This window comes from Equus quagga, chromosome 11 (genome assembly GCF_021613505.1).
Source record: "Equus quagga isolate Etosha38 chromosome 11, UCLA_HA_Equagga_1.0, whole genome shotgun sequence".
Taxonomy (NCBI): domain Eukaryota; kingdom Metazoa; phylum Chordata; class Mammalia; order Perissodactyla; family Equidae; genus Equus; species Equus quagga.
Window position 1 is genome coordinate 51297835 of NC_060277.1, and position 12990 is coordinate 51310824.

Consider the following 12990-nt stretch of genomic DNA (forward strand, 5'->3'; position numbering starts at 1 on the left):
ATTGCAGATATTATGGATATTTAAATTCGTATCTGCTGTGCCTTTCTTCCATCTAAGTCTTAATTTCTTTATGATTTTGTCACTCAGGATTGTTGACTTTCGTCTCTCTCATCCCAGTCAATTACCAAGCATTTGCCATGCTGCCTACTAATTATTTTCCACCTTCATTGCCACCCTTGTTGCTCAAGTAGACAACTGCAATGGACTCTTAATTGGTCAACTTTAAGTTTTTCAGTAAAAGCTTCAGTGATCTTTGAATAATGTCTGAAGTCTACTGTAAGGCAGACAATAGCACATAGACAGAGAAGAGGTCTTATAAATAATAATTTTACAATATTTACAATATCCAATTAAAACCTAACTTTCAGTTATATATAATAAAAATAAACATATAACGTTCCAAGAAGATCAATTTCTCACTCTCGTTCAGAGAGTAACCGTCTAAAGTCAAGAATATATATAGAGGGATTTATTAGGGAAAATTTCTACTGATAAAAAGAACAGTCACAATGAAAAGGCAGAGCACCAGGAGTTAAAGATAAGCAGTTACAGAGAGATAAGAAAAAGGCACAGAAAGAGGAATTAACGGCAATTAATATATGTTTTGCCTACCTCAATATTTTCTGTGGGCTTTGCCTATAGAAAATTATTAGCAAAATAAACCCACAGGCTACAAAGATCTGTATTTAGTTAAATTAAAAAATGAGGCACAGAAGTGATTATTATCAGTGATACCTCAAAGATTACTCCACATTCAATGGGAAACGTTGGGATCCAACATTTGTGATCCAAATTTGTGATGCGCTCTAATTATCCCCCATTCAAGAGTAGCTGATTCCATATTCTTGCTTTTCAAGAATAGAGTCTTGCCAGATGTATCCAATCAATATTTTTAAATACTTACTAATTAATAAGCATTGTTCTAGGCCCCAGAATACAGTGATGAGTAGTGGGGAATAAGATAAAATTTCAAAACTCATTGATAATCACTGTGGAATTGGAGGCGGGTAGGGGGATGGCAGACAAGCAAAAAATGAATAAGATAACTTCCAATAGTAATAAGTGCAATAAAGGAAATATCATAGGTTAATTGAATATAAATCACCAGTCTGGGAGGGAAAGGAATAATTTAGATGGAGACATCTTTGAGGATTTTTATCTGAGATATGCATGATAAGCAGGAAAAAGACCTTGGAATTTTGGAGAAAGAGTATTCCAAACAGAGGGAACAGCAACTGGAAAAATTCCTGAGGAAGAAATGATCTTAGTATGATTCAGAAACAGAGGGAAGGGTCCAGAAACAGAAGGGAGGTTAATGTAGACAAGCCAGAGAGTGGTGGAGAGCTACACAGTGGTCTAATCTTGCATGATTTTTAAAAAGACATTTTTTTAGAGCAGTTTTAGGTTTGCAGCAAAATGAAGGGGAAAATACAGAGATTTCCCATATATCCTCTGACCCTACATATGCATATCCTGCCCTATTCTTAACAGCGCCCCACCAAATGTTGTAACAACATTTGTTACACCTGATGAACATGCATTGCTAAATCATAATCATCCAAAGTCCATAGTTTACCGTAGGATTCACTCTTAGTGTTACGCATTCTATGAATTTAGACAAATGACATATGTCTATCATTATGGTATCATACAGAATATTTTCGCTGCCCTAAAAATCCTCTGTGCTCTGCCTATTCATCCCCCTTCCCCAGCCTCTGGCAACCACTGATCCTCTTATTGTCTCCATAATTTTGCCTTTTGCAGAATTCCAGAATGTCATGTACAGTATGCAGCCTTTTCAGATTGGTTTCTTTCACTTAGTAATATGTGCTTGTTTCCTCCACATCTTTTCATGGATTGACAGCGCATTTCTTCTTCAGTGGTGAATAATATTGTGTTGTCTGGATGTACCACAGTTCATTTATTCATTCATCTGCTGAAGGACATCTTGATTGCTTCCAAGTTTTGGCAATTATGAATAAAGCTGCTATAAACATCCATCCACAGAAAGGGATAGATGCCAGATTGTAGCCAGGTTATGTAAAATCATGTCTTAAATCCTCATTATTTTTAGTTCCTAGTGAAAATTACAAGAAAGATAAGAGGAAATTTCATGCTTAATTTTAGGATCAGACTCTCATGTACCCTCTGGTGTTTGGATTAGTTAAGTTGGTGTACTGGCCATGTGGCCAGTTCTGTAGCACCTATTACAAGGAATATTTAGTCAGATGGTCAGAGGAAAGATTGGCATCAGAGTGTTGAGTAACCATCAAGATTTCAGGATTACCTGGAGGTATTATTGGAGCAGGTCAGGAAAATGATAAGGAGAGTTAGTGGCAATTACCATATCTTTAGCTAACTTTATTGGTTTGAGCACATAATCTGTGGATATGTGATATGTGATAGAGTTGAGTTACAGAGAGAGATGAGTTAATTTTATGTGTCATCTTGGCCAGGCTATGTGCGGTTGTTTGGTCAAACATTAGATATTCCCTTGAAGGCATTGTACAGATGTGATTAGCATTTAACATCAATAGGCTGTAAGTAAAAGGGATTACCTTCAATAATGTGGGTAGATATCTAATCAATTGAAGGTCTTGAGAGCAAAAACCGAGGTTCCTTGAAGAAGGAATTCTCCCTCAAGACTCTAACGGAGAAGTCTTGCCTGAGTTTCCAGGCTGCTGGCCTGCCCTACAAATTTCCAACTTGTCAGCCCTCACAATAGCATGAACTCATTCCATAAATGTCTCACTCACTTTATATGTATCCTGCTAGTTCTGTTTCTCTAGAGAACCCTGATTAATGCACCAAGTAAAACCTCCAATGCAAATTCCCCTCTGAATTTCTTAGTTGTCTGAAGACTTCAGAAACTACAACCCACTTTTCCTTTTTCCTCTTAAGGTCTAGAGCAGAGCCAGCCTCAGTCACTCACTCCATGCTTTCCTTCCTTTAAGTTTCCCTATGATGACCTGCTTGATCATTGAAAGATGAAGGCTCACACCTCATTGGCCAGGGCTATCCTGATGGCCCTACCCAACACCAGGGGGCCAGCTTTTTCAATCTTAGGGGATAAATGACATATATGAATCTATGTTACAGCACTCTTCTCTTCTATTTAAATGTAAATAACATGGGGACATTCATCTCAGGTAAGAGAAGTGGAAACATGAACATATATCTAGCATATCCACTTGAGCAATCCAGACATATAAAATGCCAGAAATGATCAAGAAAATATTAAGATATATGAACATTTTTATCTTTCCCTATTGACTTCAAATTTGATTAAGAGCAATATTTCTTAAGTCCTTTCAAAGTAACCTATATATTCTGCAAAGGCAAGGTCTTGCACATCCAAAGCAAAATGAAATAGGAGAGTCTTAATTGTCTAAACTGGGTGTCTGCGGTAACTCAAATCATCTTTCTGCTCTAATTTTGCTGAACGTTTTCAGCCATGAGTTCATGAGCAAATGTAAACATGCCCAAATTAAATCAAGCACAACATTTAAGGAGACTGTTTATTAATTTGTTAGTAGAAACTAGACCTAAAATAATTTTATTTCCTACATATCTGAATTTGAGGCAATATGTCTAGTGGTTGAGAGCATGAAGTCTGAGCTCAGCTCCCTGGATTCAAATCTGGGCTTCACATTAGCTGTGTGACCTTAGGCACTCTATAGCCTCTCCTTGCCTCAGTTTGTCCACCAATAAAATGATGATAATATTAACATTTATCTTATAGTGTGGTCGTGAGTATAAAGTACATAGATTAGTATCTGAAACATAGTAAACATTTAAAATACTGTTATTATAAGATACTATCGGATACTTACTACTGCTTTTCATCCAACAATACTGCATCAGATTTTGTACACAGCATTCAGTTAGCTGTTTGATGAGAAACGATCTGGACTTAAGTTTGAGCCCTAGATCTATAAATTAGAAGTTGATGACCTTGGCAAGCCATCTTCTGTGGCTTTCTGACCTAGGAGATGGACCTGACACCAGCTATACCCATATCATTATGAAAATCAAGGGTGATTATGTTTACTTAAAGTAAATTATAAAATTCTGTATAGCTGAGAAGGCCTGCAGTCTATTCATTTTTTCAGTTATCCTAAAAATAGTTAAGACTACAAGCGCTGGTGTTCCACAGCCATGTAGCAAAGAAACATGCAAAAAAATATATCAGAAGAATCACAGTTATGTTTAAGTATATAAGTGTTCATTTTCCTTACTTATCAAGAAAAGAAAACTTATTTTTCAACCAAATTAGTAGTGAAACCTAGTTATTTAAGTGTGGTTGTATTTCTTTGTAGTTCTCCCTCCGTGTTCTCTCTTTCACATTTTTCTTCTACTGTTGATGCACTTGAGTTCCAGAAGCAAATTGTCTGATGTCCTTTCCCTGCTTCCGTGGCTCAGCAATCTCTCTCTCCTGCACCTGCCTGGGTGGTCTTGCTGTTTTCTTTCCTTTTCTGACTAAGTCTTCATCAGAGTAAAATGAGAGATAATCTACACAAAGGATAATGAATATTGATCTTCCTATTTAGCCCCCAAACACCTACAGAGGGGATCGACTTAAAGAACATTCCGAGGTAAGAGAATCTAATAGTCACCTGAAAACAACAGCAAAATGTGTTTTAATGGAATCATGTCTACAGCTGTTTGAATGCTGTTCTCTTTCACAGACTTTTAAACTAAAATCATATCATGGCTTTACTGCTTTGGGCTCCACATATTTTTTTTTGAAGTGTAAAATAATTATGTAAACATTTTAATACTATAGGGGCTTTATATTAAAACACAGTGGAAAAAAACTATGCAAACTGGAACACTTTTGTACTCTCCTCTACTTCCATTCACTATCAAATTCACATAGGAATTGGCAGTTAGGGGAATAATTTGAAATATGTAGACAACTACATGTAGGTTTTCCTTTTGTTCTTTCACTTGATCTAGCTAATTTCACAAAAAAATTTCTGCTAGTCCCCCATATCCCACTTGCCAAAAGCCTTTCATAGCTCTGATACAGTCCCCAGTGTTTAAAAATTAAACATCATGGCATCTTCAAAAATAAAGGACCAACTTGATTTCCATGGATGAGATGATTGGACAATATCCACAGTCAAATAGCCTTCCTCCCACATGTTGCCAGGCACGGTATGGCCTCATACCCACTCATAGTTCCTCCAGTGTTTACTGTTCTTCCCTGCCCTGTCTGTCCATCTGCAGAAAGTATACTATCTTGAAGATGCAGATCAAAGGAGAATTGTTCCATTAAGACTTTCTTGATCCCCTAGTAGAAATTAATCTTTCCTTCCTTTGATTTTCCCAATGTTTTAAATCTATTTGCTGCAAATTGCCTTACACGAGGGTGAGCACTAAAGCAGATTATAAGTTCTTTGAGGCCAGGGACTTGGTCTTGTCCATCTTGTCATCCTCTGTAATGTTTGTTATGTTTGTCTACAATAAATGTTTGTTGATATAAAATAAAACCTTCATTGGGATTTTGAAGGTTGCTACTTCATCATTTTGTCACTATTTCTAAAAGTCCATTTATTTTTAACACACTTTTATACATCAGATTTCTCTTCAGAAAATGATTTCTAATGCGAGTGCAGCATTGTCTCCAAATGGATCACCACTGAGAATTGGAGGCAGTTCTTTCAATGTAATTCAACACAAGGGATGTGAAGAGCTCATGTAGAAAATAAAAAAGAGTTGAAAAACTGAGAGTGTGAAAATACACACCAAAGTCATTAGTCTACAAAAGTTGAAAACATACACCCTCAATCCAGTCCAATGTGACTGGGAGTCAGCTGTATTATCACGATGAATTAATGAGGTTTCTGTAGGCACTGAGCATAAGGTTAATGTTGTGTATTCTCCCTGATTTCCCGTGAATCTTCAACACTTGTGAAGTTGTATTACTGGGCTCTGATAATTCACTATAAAGTTCCTAGTTAACATTTAAAAAATCTTATTTGGTAAAGCGATTTTTAAAAATTCACAAAGCACCACTAGGTCATTTATATTCCACTAGTTTATGCTGCCTAATCTGAAAGTACTTGTTTTCTTGGCCCCTGAAGGTGTGTATTAGTATTTTCTTGCTGATGTAATAAATTACCATAAATTTAGCTGCTTTAAACAATATCCATTTATTCTGTCATAGTTCAATAAATCAAAAGTCCAGTCATAGCATGGCTCCGATGGTCTCTGCTCCTGATTTCAAAAGCCAAAATTGTTGGCAGCACTGCATTCCTTTCTGGAGACTTTGGAGGTGAATGTTCTTCTAAGCTTATTCAGGATGCTGGTAGAATTAAGTTCCTGGTGGCTGTAGGACTGAGGTTCCTGTTTCTTCCCTCACTGTTGACTGGAAGTCATCCGTGGATTCTAGAGGTTACCTGCATTCCTTGTCTCATGGCTCCCTTCCTCTGTCTTCAAAGACAACAATGGGGGCTGGCCTGGTGGCACAGCAGTTAAGTTCACACGTTCTGCTTCAGTGGTCCGGGGTTCACAGGTTTGGATCCTGGTTGCGGACATGGCACCACTTGTCAAGCCATGCTGTGGTAGGCATCCCACATATAAAGTAGAGGAAGATGGGCATAGATGTTAGCTAATCAGTCTTCCTCAGCAAAAACAGGAGGATTGGCAGCAGATGTTAGCTCATGGCTAATCTTCCTCAAGAAAAAAAAAACAAAAAACAAAGACAACAATGGTGGGTTGAGAACTTCTAATGCTTTAAATGACTCTGACCTCCCCTTTTACCTCATTGCTCATCCCACTGTGTTCCAATACATCTTTTAATGGACTGTTCTACTTTCCTCTTCTACTTTTAAGGGGCTCTGTGATTACATTAGGTCCACCAGGATAAGCTCCCTATCTTAAGGTCATTTTATTGTTAACTTAATTTCGTCTGTAAAGTCCCATCACAGAAGTAACTAAACTAGTGTTTGATTGAATAACTAGGGGACAGGAATCTTGGGAGAACACTTTAGAATTATGCCTAAAACAAGGTGGGAAGTCTCAACTTTTACCCCTCAGCAACTGAAGTGTACTTTTTTTAAACTTGAGTTCATAACAGTTTACATCATTGTGAAATTTCAGTTGTACATTATTTCTTGACTTTCACCATGTAAGTGCTCCTCTTCACTCCCTGTGCCCACCTCCCACCTCCTTTCCCCTGGTAGCTACTGAACTGTTTTCTTTGTCCGAGTACTTGTTTATATTCCACATATGAGTGGAATCATCTGGTGTTTGTCTTTCTCAGTGTGGCTTATTTCACTAAGCATAATTACCTCCAGGTACATCTATGTTGTTGCAAATGGGATAATTTTGTCTTTTCTTCTGGCTGAGTAGTATTCCATTGTGTATATATACCACATCTTCTTTATCCAATCATCAGTCAATGGGCACTTGGAGAGTTTCCATGCCTTGGCTATTGTGAATAGTGCTGCAATAAACATAGGGGTACATATGTTACTTTGGATTGTTGATTTCAAGTTGTTTGGGTAGATACCCAGTAGTGGGATAGCTGGGTCATATGTAAGTTCTATTTTTAGTTTGTTGAGGAATCTCCATACTGTTTTCCATAGTGGCTGCAGCAGTTTGCATTCCCACCACCAGTGTATGAGGGTTCGCTTCTCTCCACACCCCCTCCAATATTTGTTATTTTTAGTGTTAGTGATTATACCCATTTTAACAGGCGCAAGGTGGTATCTTAGTGTAGTTTTGATTTGCATTTCCCTGATGATTAGTGATGTTGAACATCTTTTCATGTGTTTATTGGCAATCTGTGTATCTTCTTTGGAAAAATGTCTGTTAATCCTCTGCCCATTTTTTGATTGAACTGTTTGTTTTTCTCTTGTTCAGTTGTGTGAGTTGCTTATATATTATGGAGATTAACCTCTTATCAGATATATGATTTGCAAGTATTTTCTCCTGGTTGGTGGATTGTCTTTTGGTTTTGATCCTAGTTTCTTTTGCCTTACAGAAGCTCTTTAGTCTGAAGAACTCCTGCTTTATTTTTTCTTTTGTTTTCCTTGTCTGAGAAGACATGGTATTTGAAAAGATCCTTTCAAATTTGATGTCAAAGAGTCTACTACCTATATTATCTTCCAGAAGGTTTATGGTTTCAGGACTTATCTTCAAGTCTTTGATCCATTTTGAGTTTATTTTTTGTATGATGTGAGCTAATGGTCTACTTTCATTCTTTTGCATGTGGCTGTCCAGTTTTCCCAGCAGCATTTAGTGCAAAGACTGTCTTTTCTCCATTATATGTTCTTGGCACCTTTGTCGAAGATTAGCTCTCCGTAGATGTACGGTTTTATTTCTGAGATTTCATTTCTGTTCCATTGATCTGTGTGCCTGTTTTGTACCAGTACCATGCTGTTGTTTTGATCACTATGGCTTTATAGTACATTTTGGAGTCAGGGATTATAATACCTCCAACTTTGTTCTTATTTCTCATGGGTTTTTTTAGCAATTCAGGGTCTTTGGTTGCCCCTTATGAATTTTAGTAATCTTTGCTCTATTTCTGTGAAGAATGTCATTGGGATTCTGATCGGGATTGCATGGAATCTGTAGATTGCTTTGGGTAGTATGGACATGTTAACTATGTTTATTTTTCCAATCCATGTGCACAGAATCTCTTTCCATGTCTTTATGTCATTATTTCTTTCAAAAATGTCTTATAGTTTTCACTGTATAAGTCATTCATCTCCTTAATTAAATTTATTCCTAGGTACTTTATTCTTTTTTTTTGGCAATTGTAAATGGGATTGTATTCTTGCATTCTCTTTCTGTAAGTTTATTGTTAGAGTACAGAAATGCAACTGATTTTTGTAAGTTGATTTTGTACCCCACAACTTTACTGTTGTTAATTATTTCTAATAGTTTTCCAATGGATCCTTCAGGGTTTTCTATATATAAGATCATGTCATCTGCAAACGGTGAACGTTTCACTTCTTCAGTGCCTATTTGGAACTCTTTTATTCCTTTCTCTTGCCGAATTGCTCTAGCAAAAATCTCCAGTACTATGTTGAATGAGAGTGGTGATAGCGGGCATCCTTGTCTTATTCCTATTCTCAGAGGGATGGCGTTCAGTTTTTCCCCACTGAATATGATGTTGACTGTGGGTTCGTCATATATGGCCTTTATTATATTGAGGTAATTTCCTTCTATCCCCATTTTGTTAAGCTTTTATCATAAGTAAATGGCTGTTGGATCTTGTCAAATGCTTTCTCTGCATCTATTGAGATGATTATGTGGTTTTTATTCCTCATTTTGTTAATGTGGTGTATCACATTGATTGATTTGAGGATGTTGAACTATCCCTTTGTCCCTGGTAAAATCCCACTTGATCATGATGTATGATCTTTTTGATATATTGCTGTATTCACGTTGCTAATATTTTGTTGAGGACATTTGCATCTATGTTCATCAATGATATTGGCCTGTAGTTTTACTTTTTTTGTGTTGCCCCTGTCAGGCTTCGGTATCAGAGTGATGTTGTCCTCGTAGATTGTGTTAGGAAGCATTCCACCTTCCCTAATTGTTTGGAATAGCTTGAGAAGGATAGCTATTAAATCCTCACTGAAGTTTTGGTAGAATTCCCCAGAGAAGCTGTCTGGTCCTGGGGTTTTATTATTTGGGATGCTTTTAATTACTGTTTCAATCTCTTTCCTTGTGATTGGTCTATTCAGATTGTCTGTTTCTTCTTTATTCAGCTTTGTGAGGTTGTAAGAGTCTAACAACTTATCCATTTCCTCTAGATTATCCATTTTGTTGTCCTATAGTTTTTCGTAGTATTCTCTTATAATCCCTTGTATTTCTGTGGTATCTGTTGTTATTTCTCCTCTTTCATTTTTATTTTTCTTTATCTGAGCTTTCTCTTTTTTTATCTCTAAGTCTGGTTAGGGGTATCTCAATTTTGATTAGCTTCTCAAAGAACCAGCTCTTTGTTTCATTGATCCTTTCTACTGCCTTTTTTGTTTCAAAAGCTTTTATTTCTCCTCTGATTTTTATTATTTACCTCCTTCTGCTGGCTTTGGGCTTTGTTTCTTCTTCTTCTTCTAATTTGGTTAGGTGTAGTTTGAGATTACCTATTTGGATTTTTTCTTATTTGTTAAGTTGAGCCTGTATTGCAATGAATTTCCCTCTCAATACAGCTTTTGCTGCATCTCATATGAGTTGGTATGGTATGTAATGATTTTCATTTGTCTCCAGAAATTTTTTGATTTCTCCTTTAATTTCCTCAATCATCCATGGCATGTTTTTTAGTCTCCACATCTTTATCCTTTTTTTACCTTTTTTCTTGTAATTAATCTCTAGCTTTATCTCATTGTGATCAATAAAGATGCTTGTTATTAGGCTTGACTTGTTTCTCAGCATAGCATCTACTCTTGAGAATGTTCCATGCACCCTAGAGAAGAATGTGTATTCTGCTGTTTTGGGATGACATGTTATATATATGTCTATTAAGTCCATCTGGTCTAGCTTTTCATTTAATTCCCCTGTTTCCTTGTTGATTTTCTGTCTGGATGATCTATCCATTGATGTGAGTGGAGTGTCAAGGGCCCCTACTCTTATTGTGTTATTATTAATATCTTCTTTTAGGTTTGTTAATACTTGCTTTATGAACTTTGGTGCTCCTATGGTGGGTGCATAGATATTTATAAGTATTGTTTCTTCTTGATGGAGTGTCCCTTTAATCATTATATACTGCCCCTCTTTGCCTCTCTTTACTTGTCTTATATTGAAGTCTACTTTGTCTAATATAGTATTGCAACACCTGCTTTCTTTTGTTTGCTATTAGGTTGGAGTATCATCTTCCATCCCTTCACTCTGAGCCTGTGTTTGTCATTGGAGCTGAGATGTGTTTCCTGGAGGCAGCATATTATTGGGTCTTGTTCTTTAATCTATCTCGCCACTCTGTGTCTTTTGATTGGAGAATTGAATCCATTTACATTTAGGGTGATTACCGAGGTATGAGAGCTTAATGCTGCCATTTTACCATTCATGTTCCATTTCTCCTGGGTTTCCTTTGCTTCTCATCCCTATTTTGGTCTACTAGTCAAGTTATGTAGTTTTTTATGTTGTGTTTGTTTTCTCCGTATTTATTATTTTTGTCTCTGTTTTGATTTTTTGTTTAGTGATTACCCTTTGGTTTGTATTCAAGATCTCATGGATAATATAGTCTCTTTTCTGATGGCCTCTAATTTCCTTAGACTAAAGCAATTCAGTCCCTTTACTCTTCTCCTCCTAAGTTGTTTTTCTCACATCTTATTCCATCTTGTGTTATGAGTTTGTGGTTAAAACGACAAGATTATCTTTTTGTTTGGTGTTTTCCTTCCCTTTGTCTTCAATGCTATACTTGTGTATTTGCTATCCTGCTCTGCTTCTGTCTACCTGTTTAAATCCCTACTCCATGCTTTGTAACCCCTTTCTCCCTTTTTTTTTCAGGTATTAGGGCCTTCTTGAGGATTTCTTGTGGTGGAGCAGGTCTCGTGGCTATGAACTCTCTTAGCTTATGTTTGTCTGGGAAAGTTTATACTTCTCCATCATATCTGAATGGTACTTTTGCTGGATAGAGTATTTTTGGCTGAAAGTTTTTGTCCTTCAATGATTTGAATATGTCATTCCAGTCTCTCCTAGACTGTCAGGTTTCTGCAGAGAAATCCACTGAAAGCCTGATGGGGGTTCCTTTGTAGGTCATTTTCTTCTGCCTTGCTACCCCAAGTATTCTTTCTTTGTCATTCAGTTTTGCCAGTTTCACTACTATACGGCTTGCAGTAGGTCTTTTTACATTGACATATTTAGGAGATCTGTCAGCCCCTTCCACATGGATTTCCTTCCCTAGGTTTGGGAAGTTTTCTGCTATTATTTCTTCAATCAAGTTTTCCAATCCATTCTCCTTCTTTTCTCCTTCTTGAATACATATAATTCTTATTTTGCATTTCTTAATTGAGTCGGATATTTCTTGGAGACTTTCTTCATTTCTTTTTAGTCTTAGTTGTTTCTCCTCTTATATCTGGAGCATTTCAACATGTTTATCTCTGATTATAGTGATATACTCCTCTATGGCATCCACTTGAGTGCTCAGGGAATAGATGTTTTGTTTTATTTTTTCCATGTGTCATTCATCTCTAATATTTCTGATTGATTCTTCCGTATAGTTTCAACCTCTTTTGTGAAGTAGCTCCTGAACTCATTGAATTGTTTCTTTACATTCTCTTTTACCTGGTTTAGTTTTTTGATGATTGCTGTTTTGAATTCTTTGTCATTTAGATCACATATTTCTGCATCTTCTGGACTGAGTTCTGGGTACTTGTCATTTTCTCTCTGGTATGGAGATCTAATATAATGTTTGATATTGATAGAGGGAGTGGTTCTGTTCTTTCACATCCTGGAGTTATTTGGTCACAGTTACAGCTTATCGCCACTGCGTAGCAGTCAAGAGCCATGTATTCTGAGCTCTCCGCTTTCAGACAAAATCCCAGGGACTGGAGCCATGCTGAGCAGCTAGCGGGAGGGGCACTTTCTCCCTGCGTACTCCCTGGGTTTCTCCCTCTGTTCTCACTATCCACTCTCCTGGGCTGTGGGCTTGATAAGGTCACCCCCCATGAAAGATTTTGCCCTGGTAGAGGGCTTCCCTCTAGGTTGAAAGGACCCTTGGGGGTCCTTGATGTTCCCACAAATGAACGTTCCCTCCCACATTCCTTCCCTCTCAGTGGTCTGCCACGGTTGCAGATCGCAGTCTTTTGTGGAGGGAGCGAAGATTTCTCTTATCTTGTTCCGCCTCCCCTGAGTGGGGATCCAGCTTCTCTGCCCTCCAGTGTATGACTCCATGGGTCTCTCCAACATTTTCTGTGTTGTGTTTGGATGTGCTCCATTGGAGAATGGATTTTTTGTGGTGGTTGTATATTGGAGGAGAAAGATTCATGAAGGACCTCACTCTGTCATGATACTGATGTCATTCCTGAAGTGTAC